Consider the following 25,218-nt stretch of genomic DNA (forward strand, 5'->3'; position numbering starts at 1 on the left):
CTTGATCAAAGTCTGCTTAGTAGCTGTAACTACTCAGCAAACACAAATGGGATTTTATGTCCTCAGAGATCCTACTGGGATCCAGGAAGTGGCCAGGCAGAAGCCCGCCCACTGCTAAAGGACCTCCCCCCAGCTTAAGGGGAGGATCCACAGGACCTGGAAGCCGAGTGATCCTGGGGGACAACTAATGAAATAACAGGGACAGGAGTGTGGTCAAAGGGTCAAACAAAGGGAACCTGATGGGGACCCCGAGCAGAGAACCCCGGACATAGCCCACTGCTCCTCGATGGAAGGTGTCAAGGAAGCCAGTGGACGCTGCCCAGAGGAACTCTGCCCGGATGCGTGAACGGACGGAGGATCAGAAATAGGCCCCACAGTCACAGGAGACCCCATCGGCCAACCTCCTCTCCCTGGTTTTATTGATGGCCATTTTAGCCAGGGCCAGGAGGAGGTTGACTAGGAGGTCCCGTGACTTTGTGGGGCCACGGATAGGGAGTGCGTAGCGATCACAGGCCATCACTAGGGCAGCATCGTTTTGCAGCTGGTGAGATAGGAGCATCCATCAATGAACAGCGCTGCTGGGATGTGGAACCCATGAACGATCTGCCAACTTCTAAATGGGCCAAGTCTGGGAAATGGCTGATAACATGGGCTTGGCTCTATCTGAAGCTATAAGATACCCCCTACCCCATGGGGCTGAATGCCAGGATTGTCTCCAGTTAGGTTTCCAATTCTCACAGCCCTGCCTACCTGAAAGTGCACCTTCCACCCCAGGGGAGGTCTTCTGAGCTCAGTCTCCACAGCGTCACAGCGTTTGTTAATCCCACTGGTTCCACTAGGCTGCTGACAAGTTGTTGGGAGAGGGGGGGAACTGAAGGGGATCCTGATACCCAGCCTCGGGTAGACAGACTGCAGCTTTCTAAGCCCTTCCCAATAGCCCACTACAGTGAGTGGTGGGCGGGGTGGGGGGGGGTAGCCAGCCGTAGGAGCCTCACCATGCACCGATGAGCGTAGGCAACTTTCGAGAAAGCAGCTTGGCTAGTACAGTGCTACATGTGGTGGCCCACCAGCTTTGTCCCCGCCTCAGCCATCTGACAGGGTCAGCAGTGCACAGCCCGGAGCCACCAGCACATTTCGACAGTGGATGGGGAGCGTTGTGTGTATCTACGCACAGAACATGTGTGTGTGTTGTGGGGGCTAGTAGGTTCATACATCAGAATGCCGGGACTGTTCTTTTGTACGTACTTGAATGTTCTATCGAGTGTTTTCTATAGTATTTTGCCGTATGTCCTTCTCTCAATCCTTCCACTGCAAGCAGCCAGGATATTCATAAACCAGGCCTGTTCTCAGCTCGATGTCAGTGTAGCGGGGCAGCTACCCCGCTCCTAGAAAAGAGCTGATTGGAGAGGCAGCCACAGCTGGGGCCATGCCCCAATCAGGCCACAGCTGGCCCTATAAAAGGCTGTGGGCCAGGAGCTCAGGCAGACTCTCTCTAGCTGAGACTCGTGGAAAGAGACGGGCCTGGCTGCTTGGGAGCTCAGCAGGGTACCTAGACTGGAGCAGGGCTGGGGAAAGGTGAGAGGAGCTGGGGAGCTCCAGCCTGGAAAACCCGCAGGCTGCAGGCCTTGGTAAAGGGCCAAAGCAGGTACTGGGGTTGCAGAGGTGCTGCCCAGGGTAGGCAAAGGCAGCAGGTCCAACCCCCCCTTGCCAGTGATGAGTGGATTACAGACTGCAGTCTGCCCCAGTGAGCGGGGGCTAGATGGCGACTGGCAGTAGCCACTGAGGTGAAGTGGGGATAGAGGGTTGGGGGTTCCCCTGGGAGGGGAGACCCAGAGAGTGGGGGTAGTGCCAGGGGGCAGCACCCAATGTAAAGGGGCACCAGGGTCCGGAAGGGGCATCGGGGCCGGAGGCACGCAGGATACCAGCCGGCAGAGGGTGCTCCAAGGTTGGAAAAGCTAATTCCCTGGATGACCACCAGGAGGCACCACACCGGTGAGTCGCCACATCGCTACAGTCAGCCACATACAAATTCATTTAGAAACTGCTGCACCATACACTCACGACCATGACAGTAAAATATTTGAGTTGCTTTATATTTGGGACAAAGTACGATTTAAGCATGAGAAACTCTTGCCGTAAAGTATGATGAGCCATTAAGATCAATTATTTCTTATGTCCCTTGAAAATTCTAGGTTCTGTCCCCAGGCTAATGGCCCATATCCTATTTGTTCTATTCAAGCCAACCTCTTAGCTGTAAGGGTAATTCTACAGTGTTATCTTCATGCATTTTGTTCATTACGATTATGAAACATCGTCTCAGTGCTATACTGCGTGGGTGGACAAATTATGGATACAACTGATGACACAAGATTCTGGTGCAATGTAACATAGACAAGAGTCTTGCAGAAGTTAAAAAAAAGAGCGATAATATTGAGCAACTCTCGCTAGCTTTAAAGCACATTAGCTGCTATGGTAAACAAAGCAATAAGCAATATGCAGTATAATTAGGTTTGCCAAGTTGGAATCAATTGCTGAAATCTCCCCCAGGTATCAGTAAAGTGCTGCAACCTTGGCTTTAGGTTATAGTGAATCTTATCTAGAAGGGTCCCCCTGACAATTCAACTTCAGAGTGTTTGGGGTAAGCAGGAGGAACAGCATCCCCATGTCTTTTTTTAGTAGCATAAGAGGTTACTATGGGGAAACTGAAGTAGTTGAAGCCTAGTAAAGGTCTTCAAATATACCTCGATGACACACAGAACCATACGTATAGGCAAAGGAAACAGACACATCCTTTACAGATGAAACGACCAAAGGGTTTAAAGATACAACAGGACTAAAATGTGGTCAGGTAACCTCTGTGGTAAACTTTTAGGGGACAATGAAGTAAGTTTATCCGATATGACACAATCAAGGTGGCCCTAGTTAGTCAAACATTAGTTACCCATGCCCATTTCTCCCCCTGTATCATGTCCCATCACAAATGATACAGAATCACCTCGCTCCATGCAGATACCACAATGATGGGCACCCTTGTAAAAACGGATGGAGCTGCTGGGACTGGAGAGCTCAGACATCCATTGTGATCTACTTTCACCATTAGTGTTGAGCTGAGTGAGGAGGGATAGTGACCTGTGCTGTCCTATCAGCCCGGCACGTTAGAGATGCTGCACCAGCCACTTTCCCAAATCACTTGAATTCTCACAGGAGTTTGAGGTCAGCTCTTTAACTGTCCCCACAGACCTGTGAGGATCAGTCAGGGAACGAGGGGCAAGCAGCATGTGACCAGTGGAGCCTCTTCTCTCACAGACACAGGTGATTTGGTCCCTGGCTGGGTGAGCAGGTGCCCGGCCCTGAACTCCTGAGAGATGATCCATTCCCCAAAAGCCAGGTCAGCTTTGGGGTTGGATTCGAGGCTGCGTGTGAGTGATAATGGAGCCGCAGAGGGGTGAGAATCTAGTGCTGCTGCTCTTGCCTTGCTGCTCAGGGGGGTGATGGGTCCCAGCTGGGGAAGTTTCCTGGCCATTGGGGGGCAGCGTCACAGGGCATGGGGCTGGAGGTAGTAGGCATCCCAGCCTGAATCCCTCTAGTGTCCATCCCAAAGTCAGAAACACACCTTCCATGGGGTCCCTGGTAGGGCGACCAGACAGCAAGTGTGAAAAATCAGGATGGGGTTGGGGGTAATAGGAGCCTATATAAGAAAAAGACCCAGGACTGTCCCTATAAAATTGGGACATCTGGTCACCCTAGTCCCTGGGCATCCCCAAATCCCCTCCATCCACATCTCTGCTCTTTAGGGAGGGCCTTCTGAAATGATCCAGGCCTCAAGGTGGGAGATCAGGTCAGAGAGAGACTTCACTCTGCTGCTCCTTCCGGGGCCAGTCCCAGCAGCTGAACCGAAAGACGCGGGCCCAGCAGCACTATGGCAACCCCGAGGATTCCAGGAAGGGGCAGCCGGGTAACGGATTCCAATGAGGCCAGGGGCTGTTGTTACCTGGGACCCCGCTGGCATTCAAGCCATTCCAAACTGGAAGGGTCACCTGGCCCCACTGCCCATCCTGAGGTTCTGTTGTGTCTCTAACACCCAAAAGATCAAACTGCACTTGCACCTCCCCAAGCCCTGTCCCTGCCAGTCAGGCCAGCTAGCAGGGGGCGGCTGCAGCAGAGACCTCACAGAGGTCTGTACCTTGGACAGCCTGATGAAGAGGCTGGACAGGTGAACACTCTAAGTCCTGGGACACCAGCCCAGAGGTGTAGTGCGCAACCAGAGTTAAATTAAAGGGGCGGCACAGTTCCCTCCCATTTGCTACATGCCAATGGCTCCCATCCTTTCTGAACAACCAGGAAGAGAAAGGTCTAGGGCATTTGAGGACAACTGGGGACCTGCGTGGAAGGTAACTGATCCTGGTGACTGCACAGGTTGCCTGAGTTGGGGTTCCCAGAATTGGCAGAGTCTCTCTCCCAGTTAGATCCATGTACCTGAGTCCTGTCAACAAATGACACCCAAGCTGTCTGACACTGGAAATTAACTGAAAATCAACCTCCGCTCAGCTGAGGCAATGAGACTTAGAACATGGACCCTGCTCACAGTTTCACTGCTCAAAGCCCTCCAGCAAGGAGATGAAGGATGGCTCTACCTACACAAGGTGCACCGATCGGCCATCGAGTGCTTGGGTAGGCCTTCAACGGCGCACAGCTGGGCTGCCTGGGGGGATTGACAACAGTGCCTTGAGGTAGGTGCAGTCTCCCCTTTTTCAACAGTCCTAGCAATTTTCCTTTCATTGGCGTTTTTGCATTTGCAGCAGGAGCTAGTGCCGTTAAGCGGCTGCACTGACTGCCCTGACACATGCTCTGCCAACTAGCCAGAGACATCAGGTGGCCCCAGCACTTCAGAGACCCCATGGGCAGGGACAGTGACACGTACTCCGGACTTTCACTCGCCCTTTAGCCAAAGATTTGAAAGAAAACACATACAAACATTACACATGAATTCCCTCCCGTCCCTGGGAGTCTCTGCAGGGCTCATGCTGCATGGGTAGTGGAAAAACCCGTAAGCGTCTTGTTTTTCTGTTCATTTTTAAATTTTCATTGTACAAATGGTATAAGATGCTCTAGTGTGTGCATGTGTTGTGAGACATACCAGCCACCCACAGGGGCTATCTTCTCACAAAATACACCCCCATACACCCCCCCACACACACACCCACACACACCAGGGCAGATTATTCCATGCACTTTAAACCAAGGGGTAAAGAAATAGGGATAGAGGCAAGACCACAGAATTTGGGTTTATACACCAAAAGTGCAGCTTTTTGGTAAGTCATGAAGGAGTTACTGAGGGTCAGTAGCTAGAGTTGCTATACTAGTTTTACACCAGCTGAAAAATCTAGCCCTGAAAACACAGTGTGTGTGTAATCCACCAGAAAAAAGCTCTCTTGCGCTTTCCATCTCAAAATCATCTCTTTGCCCGAGGGGACGTGAGCCAGGACTCCGTGACTATTCCCGCCTGTTTTGCCGACAGCCATGTAACCTTAATTTCCTCCTTAAAATGCTAAGCAAAGACAGCTGGGTTTAATGCTGCATCTGAACCACAGCACTTTTGACCCAAGCATCTCCAGCCAGAGCACTGCAATGTCATAGAATAGGGACCTCAGAAGTCATCTAGTCCAACCCCCTGCTCAAAGCAGGACCGACCCCAACTGAATCATCCCAGCCAGGGCTTTGTCAAGCCTGACCTTAAAAACCTCTAAGGAAAGAGACTCCACCACCTCCCTAGGGAACCCATTCCAGTACTTCACCACCCTCCTAGTGAAATAGTGTTTCCTAATATCCAACCTAGACCTCCCCACTGCAACTTGAGACCATTGCTCCTTGTTCTGTCATCACCAGTGTTATGAGTCCCACTCCTGGTTTAAAACACAAGCCGCCTAAGCTGCTCACTCAGAGAGGGTACTGCCAGCTGAGCCCCTTGGACACAGTGATGGGTCTCTTACGGGTTGGGGGTGTGGTGATGGATACACCTGGATGCAAAGACTGTTTCCTTTGAAAGTTACTGCCGGTCTCATGTAAATAAAGAGCAGAGGGAATCAGTGTCAGGAATGAGACACAAAGGAAAGGGTCACTAGAAATGCAGCCAGAGGAAATAGGGCGCTTTGTGAAAGAAGTGGCAAAAGCAAATGAAGCTGGACTGAGTTTAATGGAGAACAGGTAAATACACAAGAGGCAGCTCTGGGATTGGGTTGGTAAATCCCCACCATCCCACGTTCAGCACATGGGCACTTCATTTTATGTTAGCAAATGGCAGGAAAATTATCGCCACTGGGTCTGACCCAGAGAGGTGGAAAGTGGGTACTTCAGCCAGGGGGAGAGCAGGAACAGGAGCTTGGGAAGCTGTAAAGTCTGAAGAAGCCTACGAACAGATTAAAAGCCAACTACGTCCATAGTTCTCTGCACTTGAGGATGTGCTGTGAGAACTTAAGAACTGGGCTTGCAAGAATATTATCTTGTCCAGAAGGGCAGCGGGGCTGAAAAATAAGCCTAGAGGATGTGATCAGAAGATCACAGCAACCCACCAGGAGGGGGTGCTATGGGGAAGCGTACGCTGCCATGGTTTACAAGCCAATACATTTACTGCAGAGAGGAGATTTTGAAATAGTCCTTATTTTAATATAATTGTCTGTATACACAGAACTCATGATGTTGGAGGATGGGATAAAGGTCACATCAGCTTAAGTTTGAACTTGCTGCATTACTCCCAAGAGAAGCAGCAACTACTGAATAACAAGCCCATCCCTAACACATGCTACTGAAAAGGTGATACCACTGCAGCAGGTCATCAGTATGTGGTGTACATTTTATGGGGGAAGGGGGGGGACATTTTATGAATGTTTCCAACAGGGTTTTACAATGCTCTTGCAACTCTTTCCAGCATTCCCCACTCTGCTGAAAAAACACAAGAAAATATTTTAGTTACCATGAGACCAACTCTATTCAGGGGTGAGAACAACATTTGAAAGTTACTGATAAATATAAAACATCCCTAAAAAAAAGAACCAAAACAACTGCTCTTCATAAGAATGCCATGGCTTTAAAGTCCAACATTTGGGGAGCTTTTGAGCCTAGAAGCATTTGGAAGACAGGAATCTCGCCCTTCCAATGGAACCAGGCTCCCATGTATCCATTGAAAAAGGTCCACAAGGCATCAGACCTTAAACCTACCTCTGGACAGTTCTCTCTTCAGGGCAGGGACCGCTTCTCATCGTGTGTCCATACACATATTGGCCAAGGAGGCCCAAACTCAGCTGGGACCTCATGCTCTAGTGTAATGGAAATTAATAATCTCTCATCCAGGACTAATACCATCTATCCCGGGCCTCAGGCCAGGGCTGGTTGTGTGGTGAGCGAACACTGCAATTCCACATTTGTGGCAAAAGAGGGAAAGATTTAATGCAAGGTGTTTTGTTTGAGAAATGTTTGAGAAAGTCCTCCTGCCAATGGGGGAAGGGAAAAAGGGGCAACACGGGTGCCCAGAGAGGCATGTGAAATGCCATGTTGGCCATGGCTCTGCAAGTCAACATGCAGCTCTCGCCTCCAGAGCACGTGCGAGCTCACGCACAGAGAGAGCATTCGATCCATAAACACAAAACTGTAAGAATACCGGTAACGTTGTTTTCTCGTCCACATTTTGTCATAACAAATCCGCGCCTCTCGAAAAACAAGACAATCATCTTTGCCAGCACAGATTCATTTTATTATTGATTCTTCGCTGCCGAGGGAACAAACTTTGCTTTGAGATTTAAATCTACTTAATTCAATTTTTTTTCTATTGCTGCTGGATGAGACAAAAATTGAAGCTTCTCTTATTTATGACTCATGCAGGCTATTCTGAGTTTGGAGCTTGAAAACCTTATTTCCTTAACAGCAACGTGGAAATCTACCACAGGCTGCAACAAATCTGAATCTTAACTAAAGCTCTGACTGTTAAATCCAAATGTGCACTCCCCAGGACACCAGCAAGCAACAACCAATCACCTTACCTCTTGAACAGGATCCCCGCCTCTCTAATACTATCCAACATTGCCCTTCCAGCCCATGTCTCTTGCTACCTCTTGGTCCTGGAAATCTCAAAACTTTCCTATATGGTCTCTCAAAGATCTAATCTCACCAGAATTCTGAGAAGTGCAGGCCAGTTCTTGGTTCTCACAGTGCATCGCTTCTATCTATTTTGACTTTTTCTGTTGTCTCAAAATACAGTGAAGTCTGTTTTGAATCATGTCTATTGCTGGTTATTTGCGTATTAAACCAAATGGACACATACCTTTGATTGCTTATTTAAGCTGAGCCAGTACGACACAACTTGTCCTCTCCACTCATGCTTTCCCCTGAGATGGGATGGAGCCTTAACTACACAGTTGCAGCTGGTTCAGCCCTCTTGACTCTCCAGTGTAGCTAACTGGATAATTGATGGATGATGTTCAGGAAGCCAATATTTGGCTTCTAAGCACACGCACAGGGTTAAGTATACACTGACATGGTAATGCCGTGTGTCTTCATACTCCTCCAACGGGGAGTCTTCGTTTCCTTTTGAGAGAAGGAAAATTATTTGATTTATTTCAAATAAAAAGCTTTACCCTATGGATATGTCAATAGTTATTTGTCCAATGGCTTTCCACCCACCAACAGTTACATTGATTCCAATTTGGGCTTTGCACTGGCTGCATTACAAAGACCTTCCAAGTGAAAATGCCCATTGGAAAGTTTTGGACAAGACCCGAGTTTTCTCTACTGAGTCCACAAGTTTCATTACATAGTCATCTGCTCTTTATTTACTTCTCCTGTCCTGGTTACTTTATCACTAACTAAACTTTAAACAGAGGAGAGATGCTTCAGAGATTCCCCGTCACAGCTACCCTCTTGAACAAGTCAGCTGATGGCTGCACCTCCATGCCTGTCACTTATGTGATACAAAGGCACAATAGCAGCTCCCTGGAAAATGCTGGGGCAAGAGGAACCTGTCCAATTCCATTTTCTCTATTCCCCTCCTAGACTCGACTCATGCCTCATGGTTGAACTTGTTCCTTTAAGTGTCGCATCCAATCTTGGAACGTCATTCACCCGACTCTAATACAAGTAAATCTGCTTCCCCTACTCTGGGTAGAAAGGGTTGGGGGCCATGGGCAGGGCCGTGGGGGAAGGGGCAGAATTGGGGGGGGGGGCTGCAGGCAGAAGAGGTGGGGAGGGGCCTCCCGACTTGCTCTGGCCCAGGGTCCCACAAAACCTTTATCCACCTCTGCTTTTCACTGCGGGGCGCAGCTACACATATGCTACATGGTGCCACCAGTGGTGTGTAGGATAGCCGTAGCCTTGGAGACATAGCCAGTGTCTTTAAATGCACTTTCCAGCATTTGACATGGAAATCTGCCAATACCTTAGACCAGGGGTAGGTAACCTATGGCACGGGTGCCGAAGGCGGCACGCGAGCTGATTTTCAGTGGCACTCACAGTGCCTGGGTCCTGGCCACTGGTCCGGGGGGCTCTGCATTTTATTTAATTTTAAATGAAGCTTCTTAAACATTTTAAAAACCTTATTTACTTTACATACAACAATAGTTTAGTTATATATTATAGACTTATAGAAAGAGACCTTCTAAGGACATTAAAATGTATTACTGGCACGCGAAACCTTAAATCAGAGTGAAAGAATGAAGACTCGGCACATCACTTCTGAAAGGTTGCCGACTCCTACCTTAGACCTTTTTATCCCCATTACGGCTGATAATGCTTTATACATTTGTCTTTATTAGTGGCACCCTTAGGGAGGAAAGATAGCCCCAAACTATCAATACAGGCACACAGGCTCTTGATCGTTATTTACGAGGTGGCCATATATGTGGTGAGTGATTCACAAAACCAGCTAGCACTCCCATACAGTGCGAACCTAAGACCAGGCACAAGATTGAGAAACAGTGAGGAGTCACAGGAAAAAGGATTAAAAAGGAGGACGGTTAGGCTGGTGGTCAGGGCAATAGCCTAGGACCTGGGAGACCTGAATTCAGTTCCCTGCTCTGCCACAGAATTCCAGTGTGACCTTGGGAAAATCACTTAAACTCCCTGCACCTCAGTTCCCTAAACGTAAAAAGAGGCTAATAGACCTGCCCTGCATCACAGGGCTGGTGTGAGGATAAACACATAAACGACTATGAGGCTCTCAGATAGTGCATTAATGGGGACCCTTGAAGAAACTACAAAAGACAGACCGTACTCCCAGACTGAGGGGTTTTTTTTTAACTATCAGGTTAAGAGAACATTTTTAATCCCAAACTCATAGTATAAATGTTAGCAAACCCAAATGTACCAACTTATTTTAAAAAATTTATAGTATGTTTAAAATTACGCATTGTAATATTTCAGGGTTTTTTTTTCTGGATGTAGAACAGTTATAAATCAGTGAAAAATAATAGAGGTTAATTATGTGAAATTCACATTAGTACTATTCCCTATGCATTTCAGCTACATGCCTTCCTTGATCTCTACAGACTAAAAAGTTTAATTAATAAAGAACACAGTTATCAAAGTGCTTCCAGAAAACTCATCTTAGCATGAATTTCAAGATAGGGTTTGTCTCCCCCTGGGTAACATTAATTCACGTTTTTTGACCTTACTTCTGGAAGCAGATCAGGGAAAGAAAAGAGAGAGAATCTTTAAGAGCCACATTAACAGCGCTTGCAGTGCAAAGTGTGACCTCTGCAGAAATAAATGCAGTGCAGATATTGACAAGCTCCAAGACAAGATCGGAAACACTGAAAACAAGGTGAAGAGGGTTCGGTGGGAATGAAAATACCAGTAGTTTCACCAGGATCTCAAATTAGCACAGATATTATTATATTAAATATTAATATAATAGAAAACCTCTTATGTTCAGTAAATATTTCACTGTTGATAGCCAATTGTTATATTTTTCAGGAAGGTTACAAGTCAATTTGTATTATTCACGCAAATTCTATATTATTCACAAACAAAAAACTTTGTTTAAACGTTCTTTAAGGTTGCTCTCATTAATAAACGAAACAACAAAAATAGGAAATACAAATTTAAGGATAAAAAAGGTTTAGAAGATTGCAAAGTTGAGCACTCTCAAGCTAGGAAATGTGAGAATGAACATTTCCCAGGCAATCTTCATTCAGCCTCCTTTTGTGCACGTGCAATATGACATCGGCTTTACTAACAGTGAATGGAGTTTTTTGTCCCCTTCATTTTTCAATAGAAATAAAATCTTTTATATATGTGCTATTTAAGTACTAGAGCACTTGCACATTTGCAGTCTTAAATGTGTATTTTATTGCTAAAAACCAAACAGTTTTTAATGCAACTTCTACATGACTTTTATTTTAATTGCGCAACAGAAAAGTAAGTCAGGACTCAGCTAGAATTTTCACTTTTTGAAAAGGTAAATATTCATGAAGCCAGAGTCCTCAGTTGGTAAGAAGCAAGGAAATGGTCTACATGAAAAGGAGCTGGACTGTTGTGTCTTCTTTTCTTTTGTGTGGTTCACACTGGGCCTTCACTCACTCATTAGCCAAATGCTAATGAAAGACTGGGAAATCTTCAGTGAGGAAATTAAGAGGAAGAGGTAAACAGCAGGAGTTATCCTGTGTAGGGGCTAAGACAATGAACTTTTAAAGCTGTATCTGAGATACAGCTGAACCCCTAGTTATTCCTTCAGTCGGAGGCTAGCCTGTCACCTGGCTTAAGCTTATGAGAAGGGGTTTCAACCAAACTGGCTGAAAATGCTGGAGAAAGAATTTGGGGTAAGCTTTCTTGAAGGAGCTAGCACAATGCCTTGTTAGTTATGTTCCATCTCTAGAAAGCCTGTTATGCTTCGGTTTTACATGTAACCTTTTGTTTCTGATATTCTTACTCACTATCACTGGAATCTCTGTTCTTTGATAATAAACCTAGTCACGTTTTCACTATACCCGAACTGCTGTGTGGTCAGCAGAGCTGTGGTCTGAGGTGTAACCAATACACTGGTGTGGACGGTTCCCTTGGGGGCAGCTGGCCTGGTAATTCTGGGAGGGTTCAGTGGAACAGGGGCTGGGTACTACAGCGAGCACTGGGGGGGCTGGTGAGTGCAAGTCACTAACCTGCACAGAGAGCACAAGGAGGGCTGGAAGGCAGATCCTGAGTGGCCAGAGGCTGGTGGATTCAGGAAGCTGATCCACCGCAGGTCCAGGCAAGACTCCCTCACGCTAAGGGCAGGTTGTGGTGAGGTGCCTCACCCCCTGGGAGCAGCAGATACGGCAGTCATAGTACAGCTGAAATTGAATTGATTGTGTCAGTTCAGCTACCTAGCCAGGGTAAGTCTAATGTATCAATTAAATACTACAGCTCTCCAGAAATACAGCAGCTCTGTGTGGTATCTCGTGCCAAGAAACAGCTCGAGTACCAAAGTCAGGAAAGTCACTGGTTATGATCAGATTTGTGAGCCCCAATGTTTACTATGTAGTTCTAAATGCTCTAAGATTAACTCTAATCAGTAGACACAACCCTATTGCTAAAAAGTTAAGCAACACTAAGAACGTCTCTGTATTGCATCCAAGCTCTCTAGCCAAACACTGTGACTGAGTTTTGGCACAGGCAGTCTGAAAAATGTAGGAGAAATTTCTGGCATCAGAATCATGTAAAAACTAGAATTTTAGGAGCAGCATTTGCTGCAGTCTTTGGCACTCCCCCTGTAGGGAAAGTGACTAATAAGAGTGCTAAGCTGATGGATGAACACACAAAATCGGCATCCAGAAGAAAAATCTCTGGTTTGGGCCAGGACATGTAAATATTTACAAATAAATCAGCTTCCCAAATAGAAGCAGCAAAGAATCCTGTGGCACCTTATAGACTAACAGACGTTTTGCAGCATGAGCTTACGTGGGTGAATACCCACTTCTTCGGATGCAAGCAGAAGTGGGTATTCACCCACAAAAGCCCATGCTGCAAAACGTCTGTTAGTCTATAAGGTGCCACAGGATTCTTTGCTGCTTCTACAGAACCAGACTAACACGGCTACCCCTCTGATACTTCCCAAATAGAGGATCGCCCGGGAAATCTCAGTTTAAAAGTCCAGGCAGAAGAGCCTTCTGCAATTGCCAACGGGGGAAGTATACTCTGAAATGGTAAACCTGATCAAATTGACTGTGTTCAAAAGCCCTCAGGAGGAAACCAACACAGGCCACAATCCAGATCATTTGAAAGCTCTTTAATAGGCATCACCAGCTCCACAGGAAGAGCTTTGGATCCTGCTGTCTGTGTCTTTGAAATTAGTCTCAGGACACTCTTCCCCAAACAAGCATGTACACTCATGTCGCTCTCTGAGCGGGAGCAGAGCAGGTAACGAGTCGACAGCAAAGGGCTTATAAAGCTCTTCCACTATACTTCCTGCAAAGACACTCCTCAGATGCCCATAAATAGCAAAACACTTGCAGAAGGAAAAAGGCCCCAAGTCAGACGCCTCCTTTAGGGCTCACCATTTTCTTGGTATCCGTCTCCTAGACTGGAAGCTCCTCCCGGCAGGGACGCTCTTCATTTCTGCATCTTGCCAAGTGCCCAGCACACCACAGCAGCAACAGTACCTGAAAGTGATGAATCAAAGAGGAGGATGAGGTTCTGGAACAGCCTTCCAACAGGAGGTGGAAGGGGTTAGGGAGAGTGGAAGAGACCTACCTGGACAATGCAGCTGGATAGGTTTATGAACAAGATTATATGGGGGGGGTTGCCTTTGACAGGGGGACTGGCCCCAATGACCTAGGCGGTCCCTTCCAAGCCTGGGTTCTTTCACTATACTCGTCGGAACAATACGGGTAGCAACATTCTGTTGAAAATGCTTTTAAAAATGAATCAGCCTGCCCCTGGCACTGTGCAGCCTCAGAGCCCCTCTCTTCCTCCCCACCCAGGTAAGGACCAGAAAGGAGGCCGGCTGAGGCTCAGGCTGGATACGGAGTGTCCTGCAGCCCCTTCCAGTAGTTGTCCATGCTTGAGTGAAGGCCCTGAAGGAATCCAAAGGGAAATTCTCACCCCTCTCGTCCCCAAAGGTTCGGCTGCTGTTGTGTTTCAGGTTTCTGGGGGCCTTGAATCCTTGTGCTAAGCGTCAGTATTAAGGATCCAGATCCAGACACGACGTTTGGGGCAAGTTCTGAATTCCATGGCTTTTGGCTCAGCTCCACTATTAACATAAAGAACGAGCAGGTGTTCTGACGTATTGCCCAGGTGCATACTCCCCAGCTGTCCTGCGCCCGTATGCACAGTGCCTGCCTGGGAGCAACCGGAGGTGGATTGCTCAGGGGCTGCCTCTGGTTAGTTCAGCCCTGAAACAGAAAAGGCCTTTCAGGGCCATCACATGACAGAAGCTCGGAGTCAAAGATTTCCTGGGAGAGACCCTTCAAAGAGCAAGAAGGGGTTGGACCCAAAAGGCTCCCTCCCCACAAGACAACACACAATGTGGGCAACAGAGTGAAATCAACAATTCTCCATTTGTTAGGCTTAAAGCTTCTGGTTTGTTTCTTCTCATGGTCAGCCGAGCAGTCACAAGGCTGGTCCAAATGGGGCATGGGAAAGAATCCATCAGGCTCTCCGACATACCAGGCCTGGTGTGGGTGGTACATATTCCTTACACAGTCGGTGTTTTACCAGATTCACCTTCTGGCTTTTCCCCCCCCAATCTCTCAAATTTCTCCTCACCACTGCACCCAGAGAATTAAATCAAATTCTGGGAATAGCTGCTGACATCCCAGAGCTGACAGCAGCTTCCAAGTGAGCAATGGCCACATGGAATCTCTCCTATGGCAGAGGTTAAACTACTCCAGTTATTCACTGTGTGGTCCCACATAATCCTATTGGCCTATAACTTTTCTAAGACAGGCAACAGTCATACGTGACTAAAACAATAAGGTGGTGGAAAAAATGTGGTTATTCAATCCTCTTGCACTGATTGGATTTTTTTTTTAAGCCTGGCTGTATTACAAATATTTGGAGAACATTGACTCTGCCTTGCTTCAAGTGCTGCATGGACCATGCGAACTGCAGAGTCTTGGTATTAAAAATACCTCCCTGCAGAGATATTTGTATGTGGTTCACAAAACTACTGCATTGCATCTTTTCTTACCATATCCAGGCAGCAGCAGCACCACGTGAAGGAGCCTTGTAAATGCTAAATTACGTCAGGCACATTTGCAACAACTACAGCCTACCCTGACCGAAAAGCAGTTGTGAAATGTCCCTGACAAGGGTGCGAAACAATATTCAACTGTATTTTACACACACAAAAACTATTCAAAATGGGTCAGCAACACTGAAGAGAGTGAGACCCACAAGCTACGTTTTAACTTGTGGAATCGAGGGTTATGTTCATTTCCTGCAAACAATCTGTCCTTTTTGTTATAAATGTATCAAGAATAGAGTGACATGAATTTACAGCCACCAGACATGCACGAGCAGGCAGAGAGAGTTACAGACAGCGCTAGGTACAGGTTAACAACCGTTCCCCCTGGATCTGAAATGTAAGACAAATGGACAGGGAATTTAGTCCAGCTTTGGAAAGGCAGTACCAGGGTAAGGTTCCATTCATTCTTTACAGCTTGACGCGACTCATAATAGTTCCTCGCCACGCTTGAACATCCATATTAGCTTCTAGGTAGTAATCTTTAAGGCAGTGAACAGAGCTCAGAAGAGTTAGGAAAAGCCTGAAGCAACTTACCATCCAGAAAGCAGCACGCCATGATAGGAAACTCAGTCTAGTCAAATCTTGCCTGGCCAGCATTTCTTACACTCAGCTGCCATAGTCAGTGTTCAAACCAGCCCAAGAAGCTGGAACGTCTGCCCAAACTACAACGGCAAGAGGCAAAACCCAAGGAAAGGCAGCTGATTAAGGGAGGTCTTACACGAAGTGGTGGGAAAGCCCTGAGTCTACCAAGACTGAAGGGACGAGTGAAATGGTAGATGTAATCAGCACACCGGCTAAGGCAGTGTTCTCTTACCAGCGGGATTCAGTGTTAGCTCCATAAAGCTACCCTCACCAGCTACCGTAGGTACAGGGCAGCAGGCAAACGCCAGCCAGCAGAAAGGACAGCATAAACAGCCAGGCGTCAGTTGGGACACACTATAAACAAATAGCCCCTTCTTCACGTCTAAGGCAAATGACCCGCCCCCGACTGTGTCCCCACATCCAGTTCACCAAGCTGGCAGCCTGGCAGTGAGCTTTTCATTCCCATCTGTCCCATTAGCTAAAACCCAGAAAAGCCCTTTGTCTGGAGAAGTCATGAGATGGCTGCCTTGACCATCCTGCCCAACGCTGCATGCCGTCTCCTGCACGGCATATCTTCAGCTTGTTCTCTCTAGAATCCATTACTCTCATCCGGAGAGGCCAATCCTCTCATGGTCAAGTCTAACGGTTCATGAGAGGAGTCTCTGCAGAGCATTTAACAAATGCAACTATTTTTACATACGTATTTGTATATACATAGACACACACTTACCACATTCTTCTGAGCTTTGACTTTGGCTGCAGCCTGGCAGAATTGTCCCCTGGCACCACCACCCCTTGGCTGTGGATCAAACCGCTACTACGGTTTGATCCACGGTAGTGCTATACCACTTTATAGCACTTGACACCAAGATCCTACAAGGTCACATCTCATCAAGATGGCTGCCACCAGTTCAAAGTCAGTCAACTTCTTTTCATGCACATTTTAAATGTCTGTCATCTATTTCTATATTGAAACATGCTTCTTATGCCACGACCCTTCAGAACATGGAGCTACACAAAATGAGTAGTAATACTTGCCAACAGTAAGCCTGCAAAAATCATGAGGCAGGCCCCAAAAATGATGAAAGGTTTTTTGGTTTTGTTTTGTTTTAGATCATTAATTTTGGGTTCCTTATTTGCCTCATAGTTTAAGCCTTTAGAGGTCATATTTTCAAGCTTATCTCTGCAACCATGGTTGTTAGAAACTTACCTTTCCTAATGAAAACTGAGATTCTCGTGTGATCACATGACTCCAAGAACTGGGCTTTACAAAAGAAACCAAATATCAATGAGACTCAAGATGAAACCACAAGAATGGGCAACACTGGATAATATTTTTAACTAACTTCCCAAGACAAAAATACTCTCCCAACATTTATTTCCTGAATCTTCTCTGTAGGAGCTGGAAAGAAAATTGGCTTGGAAGACCAAAGGAAGATATATCATTTCTGTTCCTGGGTAAAGAAATTAATTTATGAAATCTACTTTCCACATCTCTTGCATAGTCTAGTCTGACCTCCTGCGTAGCACAGGCCAGAGAACATCTCTGAATTAATTCCTGGTTGAACTAGAGCAGGTCTTTTAGAAAAAATCCAATCTTGGTGTTTAAAAATTTCCAGTGATGGAGAATCAGCCATGATCCTTGGTAAATTGTGATTTCTTAATTTTCTCTTCTCCCACCATTATATTCTTTGTACTATTCTAAATGCTTCTTCTCCCTTCCTGGCAGTAACCCCTTCAACTCTACATACACCTCTAAGTTCTCTGTTGTCTCAGTGTCAAGTTGTGCATATGTAGCTTTCTTCCTCTCTCCAACCCTCAATCATTTTTGTAGCCTTTGCTCTCAGCCTGTCAATACATCTGTCACCAAGGTTTCCAAAATGGAATGTACCAATCCAGACTGGGACATTATGCCTGTCCATAGGCTGCCCCAAGCAGTTTACAGAAGAAGCTCTCGTTTCTTTCTTCCACTGTATCTGAGCGAATAGACGTGGAAATGTAGTTTTTCTTTGATCATATTTATATTATTTTAGGAAGTAAACAGAAGGGACTTGTTACAGTGAAGTTTTTGTGTTCCTAAAAAACAATTTGACTCTTGATTGTGAGGTTGAGGGCATGGGAGATCGTGCCAGGCCCAAGAAGACTTGGAGATTTTTGTTAGGAGGGGGCTTTTAAGCTAGCAGATAAAGGCATAACAAGATCCAGTGGCTCAAAGCTGAAGCTAGACCAAATCTTGAAAATAAGAAGCACATTTTTACCAGTGAGGATAATGCAACAACTGTACTTACCTAGTGATGTGGCAGGTTCTCCATCATGTGAAGTCTTTATATCCAGATTCGATCTCTCTCTAAAAGATGTGCTCCATCTCTGAAATTCTCTGGCCTGTGCTTTGTAGGAGGTCAGATCTAATTAAAACCTTTCTGGCCTTTAAAAGCTCTAATCACACAGATTTCAGAATAACAGTAAACAGTTATACAGAGAAGATTAATCAGTAAAGGATGCAGGAATGTGAATGGTGAAAGCACATTTTTTCCCTTGGTATAGACTCGGTCCTTTCATGTTAACAAAAATGATCTCTTGAGCAAAGCTGGTTTTGGATGTTTCTGCAAAGAGTTCTGAGATGGAGGGTGACAGTAGGGTGATCAGATCACACAGGTGAAATATCGGGACGTGTGGGGGGAGGGGGGAGGGGAGCAACAAAAAAAAAAGTCGCCAGAGCTCCACTCCCCCCTCCCCCCCCCCGCACCAGCTTACTTCTGCTCTGTCTCCAGTGATACATCTGGGTCTAATTCCGGGGTTAGGAAGATTTCAGAAAAGAGATAAAGAGGAACGACCCAGCACACGCGTTACCGTGGTGAGGAGGGGGCACACCAAGTGCCATCGCACCTCCTTTTGTACCAATTCTTCAGACACACCCACAGACTGAAACGCGCTGTGACTGAATGGAAGTTTGCAGCCGCACCGAGGAGTGTGTGGCGACTCCCAGTGCTGTGCCGGCGGAGAGCCCTGCTGCGCCACCCACCCACACAGGGAGCATCCCTGGCTGGCTCTCCGCTGGGCCGCACCGACGACACAGCCCGGGCCAGAGAGCCGTGGCCCAACAGGAGGCACGCGTGGTGCGCCCCGCCGCGAGCCAGGGACAAGCCCCGTGCCGTGACAGCCCGGCGGCTCCCTCCCGCTGCGGGCGTCAGAGCCCTATTTATGTGGGAAGCTCGGCGGCAGCAACAGGCCCCGGTGCCCGGCGGAGAGAGCTCGCTGGTGGCAGGGGAGGCGATTGGCTCCTGCTCACCCCAGCGGGGATGTGTCCCGGCCCCCTGATCGGGAAGAGACGGGCACTGTCCCCGCAGCCGCCCAACCAGAGCTGGGAGAGGGGGTAGTATCTGCAGTCCCTGCCCGGCAGGGCTCTTACGACGACCATGGAGCCCCGCACCGCCTCAGAGAGGCGGTGCCGCAGCTCGGCCGCCGTGCCCGGCTTGCTGAGCACCCAGGTGAACTTCCAAGTCTTCGGGGGAACCAGCGCCTGTGACATGGCTGCTGCCGCCTCGCCGAGCTATTGGACTCTCACTCCGCGGCCCCCTGCGCACCCATAGCCCACTCTGCCTTGCGTCATGGGCCCTCACCTAGGTGCACAGCAGCTTTGACCTCCCAATTGCCCTGTCCTCACCACCTCCCCCATCCCTCCAGCGCTTGCGCTGCCATACAGCTGATCAGCGCAAGCCTAGGAGAGAGGGGGGAGGAGGACAGGGCCACCCAGAGGATTCACGGGGCCTGGGGCAAAGCAATTCTGGGGGCCCCTTCCATACAAAAAAAGTTGCAATACTATAGAATAGTATATTCTCGTGGGGGCCCCGGGCAAATTGCCCCACATGCCCCCCTCCCCGGGCAGCCCTGGAGGAGGAGGAATGTGGCATGCTCGGGGAAGAGGCGGGGCCAGGGTGGGGATTTGGGGAGGGATCCAATGGGGGAAGGAGGGGGCGGAGTCGGGACGGGGGGGGGGGGACGCAAGCCCTCTCCGGGCTCTGCCTGTGCCCCGGAGCAGAGGCAAAATATCAGGACAATTTGCGTCCCGACCGAAGGTAGGTCGGGACGCGGGACAAACAAGCAAATATTGGGACAGTCTTGATAAAATCGGGACGTCTGGTCACCCTAGGTGACAGTACTACAGGGTTAGATCAGCTGACTGCCTGGTGCATAGAGACTTACACTTACTTTAAACTCCTCAGTTAATAAAACCAAGCCCAATGAGCTGCTTAATAAGAATCCTAGATCCTTACAATTTATTTTGCAACTTATGCCTTTCATGAGGACACTTAAATTTAATTTCCTGCACTTGTTTTCAGGTCATATACAGAGATGTGTAGTTTTCAATTCACCGTTTATTAGCAGTTAGTGGTCACCCTACGTAGTTGTAATGACAAATGCCTCGGCCACATATAGCAGAAGAAAATCCATAACACGGTATGGAATAAAAGTGCAATTGCAACCAAAGAAAAACGAACAGTCCACAAACTGTGATTAATGTTCAGAAGGCAAGTCACTGCAGATGAGGCATGAGCCCTCGGTGAAAGATACAAGTGAATCATAACACCGCCACAGCCAGAGCTGCCGTGTGCGCTTCCATAAGCAGGAGGAGAAGGAACAACAGTTTTACGAAATCAGTAAGCTTCATCAAATGCAGATGTGCTTTTGTGACAGCAGTTCACAGTGGGGTTGGAAGTGCTTTACCTTTCTCACTAGACCAGATCCACATGCAGAAGTATTGGCCAAAAGGTGCCCAAGCCCCACAGAACTGTTGCAGGGTTTTTTCCCCCAGATGAGAGGAGACAAATCTTGATTACTCTAAGTCAATCCATATCCATAGAGGGTCCTACAGGATTGTCAGGTGCACACAGTTCCCTGTGTAAGCCACTGGTGAATGTGTGATGGAGGTCAACCTCTGTGATCCACACGGGATATAAGTTATTGCAGGCCATGGCTAGGAAGCTTTAGGTCAAACTGTAGCCGCTTATGTTTTTAACTCTGGAGGTCCCTGATTCATTCTCCTGTGTGTTGGCTAAGTGGGCAGCCATCCCACCGGCATATCTTATGGATTCTCTCGTTGCACGCCCAACATAGCCCAGGAGTTCTGTGGGAGAGTCACATAAAGAACTGTAATTGCAACCAGTGTCAGGGAGAAGGCTTTGGTGTTGTGGTCTTCATTCTATGGAGAGGAGTAGTTTTTAAGTCTGGATGGCTCTCATCTGAGTAGAAGGGGAACCCCCACCTTCCAGGGAATGGGCTGGCCAGATTAGACAAGAGAGCATTAAATGAATAACAAAAGGGGAGGGTGAAAAGACAGAGCAAATGAACATGCATTTAGCACAAAACCGTGATGTTGAGAGCAAAATGAATCAAGGCCCCAGCGGCCATGAGGAGAAGAAATTCTTGAATTACCCAGACACCCAAGCTAGTAGTAGTAGCCCGGGTAAGTTGGAATTGCTCATTTATGAGTATAAATTCACCCGGGCCTAGATGGTGTTACTGAGCGGTGGTGGGCTGGTTCGTGTGATTCGAATGTTCAAATTAGGAAGGATTGAGTGGGCAAAAGGGGAGAGGGGTTGGCCCTCTACATCAGAAATGGCATGGCCCATTTCCAAGTCACTGACAACCCAGAAGGAAACGATCATGAATGCGTGTGGATCAACGTCAGGACAGATAAAGCACAAGAAACTGTGCTCATCAGTGTCTGCCACAGACCAACAAATCACACTAGGTAACAGGGTGGTCGGCCCCTTAAGCAGCTCTCTGTAACATGTAGGAAAACTGCTGTGTGATCATGGAGGATTTCAGTCCGAGCGACGTACTGACTGAGGTTGACCGCCAGTGAAGGCAGCGTGAATGAGTAATCCCCACTATTGTTTGAGAAAGTGCTTGCGAGGGAAGGAGGACAATGAAGAGTCTGGGAAGAGACACAGTGGTCTTATTGGAAGAGCCCTGCTCTATTCACAGCTGTGAAAAACACGCCACGAACCGTGAAGTCTGATCTTCCCCCTGAAATCTGATCTCACCCATGAAATCTGGCTAATGTAGGGGAGGGGCAGGGCTGGGGGCTCTTACTGTTTGCTGGGCCCCAGATGCTAGTCCCGGATGGGCTGGGGAGAGACAGAACTTGCTCTTCCCCTGCAGGAGCTGGGTCAGACCCACCTCTAGGAACCTTCCCTGCCTGCAGAAAGCTCCGTGGCTGCTGACTGGCAGCCCAGCTCTGAAGGCAGCGCCACAGCCAGAAGCAGCACAGAAGTGGGGGTGGTAAGAGCGTGACCTCCCTAGAATAGCCTTGCACCCCCCCCCAAGCCCGATTCTGGGCTGGGACCCCCATGGTTAAAACACTGTGACATTTCAGATTTAAATATCTGAAACTGAAATTTATAATTTTTTAAATCCTCTGACTGTGAAATTGACCATGATTTGGTAGGGCCCTAGTTATTGGCTAACCAGGCTTAGAATCATAGATTATTAGGGTTGGAAGAGACCTCAGGAGGTCATCTAGTCCAGCCTCCTGCCTTCACTAGCAGGACCAACTTTTGCCCCAGATCCCTAAGTGGCCCCCCCTCAAGGGCTGAACTCACAACCCTGGGTTTAGCAGGCCAATGCTCAAACCACTGAGCTATCCCTTCCCTTACCGACCTCTGGTTAAAAAACTCCTATCTCCAGAGGGGTTGTGCAGCTTGGCATGATCCCAACTTAGAATTACTCTGTCCCTTGTTGCCTGGGCTGGACTGCTTTGCTGGACCAACAGGGCGCTGTCCCCAGCTTCAAGATCTTCACGCGCCACTGTGCAAGCCAGTGTCTGTAACTCTGACATCCAGGGCTGGGGTAACTAGTGCCAGTGTAAATGCAAGTTGGTTACGTTTCTTGTACTGCCGAGAACGGCATTTACCAATTGATTTATTGAAGTGGCCCTTGCTGATTTAAATTGGTTGTGACATTTTAATTAATCTCAGGCTGTTATATCCTGGTTTCTTAAATTGTTAAATAAAGATGTGTTAGCTCTAATCTAAGGGCATACTGGGTGCACGCTGTTTATAATTGGTCCTTTTGCGTTAGACCCATTGTCCAGATTAGCTCAGGGAGGCGTCCCAGGCTTGCCTGTGAATGTGTACCGGATCCAGTCAGACGGAGGCGCCACCAAGATGAATTTCCTTGACAAGCAAAAGGACTGCAGCAGAGGGGTGGAAAGAGGACCCCACCTATCTAACATCACCACAGGGAGACTCGGGATCTCCTTTACTGTCAACAGCACCAGGCACACAGGAGAACGTTGCCTGCTCCCAAGTAACCCAGGGAGGAAAGTGGGGGTTACATTTATACACATACTCTCCACTCCATTAGCCCAGTCATTCATATTAGATAATACCTCTGCAGGAACCCACTAGCTATGTCCTTCTCTGAGCATGACGGCGAACCACTGGTAACTACGCTTTGAGTGTGGACTTCCAACCAGTTACGCACCCACCTTCAAAGTCATTTCCTCTAGACCACTGTTCCCTGGTTTGCTAGGTTGTAGCACTTTGACAGACCCTGAAGCCCTTTGTGACTATATACCCTTTCAAATCTTTACTCCAGATTAAGTAATCGGCATGTGAAATCAACCACGTGTTGATTACAGAGCAAAGCAAGGGGATGAAATCAAGTTTGACTGCAGTCGTGGAAAACTTTAGTTATTTTTTAACATTTTCTTGCAGTGATTCTCCTAGATCCCACTGGGAAATGCAATAATATAGTAATGGTATGCAGATTAGGCTGCTTACAGAGCGATGAGTGTATTAACATGCAGCAGCATCCCACAGCATTGTACAGGAATGGCATATGGCCCAGGAAAAACGTTTAAGGGTTTGACTAGACACAACAAATCATAATGTATTTTGTGCCTCGAGGAATGTAATTAAAAATGATAAAGTCATATTAAGCTAGAAAGTCCAACAGGTGTTAAGGGAGAGCGTATTAGTTTCCTGGTAATTTATAGTTGGATGAATAAATGTGTTAATGAAGCTTATTGGTTAGGGTCTGCTAGAGGTGACGTCTCTCACAGTTGTATATCGAGATGTTTTTTTCTTTAGCTCTGCAGTTATTTATTTGCAAAGTTTCCTATTTGTACTTTCACACAGGTTTAGTTTGTTAACAGCATGAGGTTCTTTAGACTGTACAGACGTCTGTAACTGGGGTTGTAAAGCTCAGCTTTATTTTTGCATTAGGACAGATTTCCACATGTGTGGTTAGAACTACACTTTAGAGCAGTGGTTTTCAAACTTTATTTCTGGCGACGCAGTTGAAGAAAATTGATGTCCGTGACCCAACGGAGCTGGGGATGAGGCGTTTGGGGTGTGGGAGGAGCTGGGGCTGAGGGATAAGGTGCGGGGGTGAGCGCTGCGGGTGGGGGCTGGGAATGAGGGGTTCAGGGTATGGGAGGGGGGTCTGCTGGGGCAGGGGGTTGGGGTGCGGGAGGGGGTCAGGGCTCTGGGATGGGGTTGCAGGCTCTGGGGTGGGGCTGGGGATGAGGGGTTTGGGGTCCGGAAGGGGCTCAGCTGGGGCAGGGGATTGGGGCGTGGGCTTACATACTGTGGCTCCCAGTCAGCAGTGCAGCGGGGGTGTTAAGGCAGGCTTCCCGCCTGTCCTGGGACTGCTCTGCACCCCAGAAGCAGCCAGAAGCAGGTGCTCGGGCAGGGGCACCATGTGGAGCCCTGTGGCCCCCCTGCCTAGGTGCTGGGTCTGCAGCTGGCTGCTTGCGGGGCGCAGCCCGGTGTCGGAACAGGTAGGGACTAGCCTGCGTTAGCCAGGCAGCACCGCTTAGGGGACTTTTAACGGCCCGGTCAGCGGTTCTGACCAGCGCCACCACGACCTGGTGCCTTACATTCCACAATGGGTCACAACCAGCAGTTTGAAAACCACTGCTTTACAGCAGCACGGGAGAACGTCAGAGTTGGAACCTGTCAGAGTTTTGAAATTCCTTTGCTGGGGACGTATGGAGGCCTGTTGCCGTCATAGTTTGCTCTAGCTCTGTCTGTGTACAAGAAGAGAATGGGATTTGGGTGGCCAGAGTGACAAGCATCAAGGATCATTTCAGCTCCACTGGTTTCCAAGGCCACCTGTCTTTCAAGTATGCACAGCTGGTGATGAGAACACTCTCCGTGCAGAGGACTGGGCTGTTCTCTGAATCACATCGCTGTTTTCTGATTTTTTGTGGGCATGTGGAACTGTTGAGGAGAGACAGGAATAATTCTGCATTTTGGAGACTGGAGGATATGAGTCAAACGTGGCCTTGTGTAGAAGGCTTTGCCGTTAATCCAAGATGTCTGAGAAGTCAAGCTAGCTTCTGATTTGTGCTGGCTGCGTGGCGTCTCTTTTTTCAAGCAGGAGTTCAGTGGCTTTTCCCTGAGAGTGCTGCAGTCGCTGCA

This window comes from Mauremys mutica, chromosome 6, assembly GCF_020497125.1.
Source record: "Mauremys mutica isolate MM-2020 ecotype Southern chromosome 6, ASM2049712v1, whole genome shotgun sequence".
Lineage (NCBI taxonomy): Eukaryota > Metazoa > Chordata > Testudines > Geoemydidae > Mauremys > Mauremys mutica.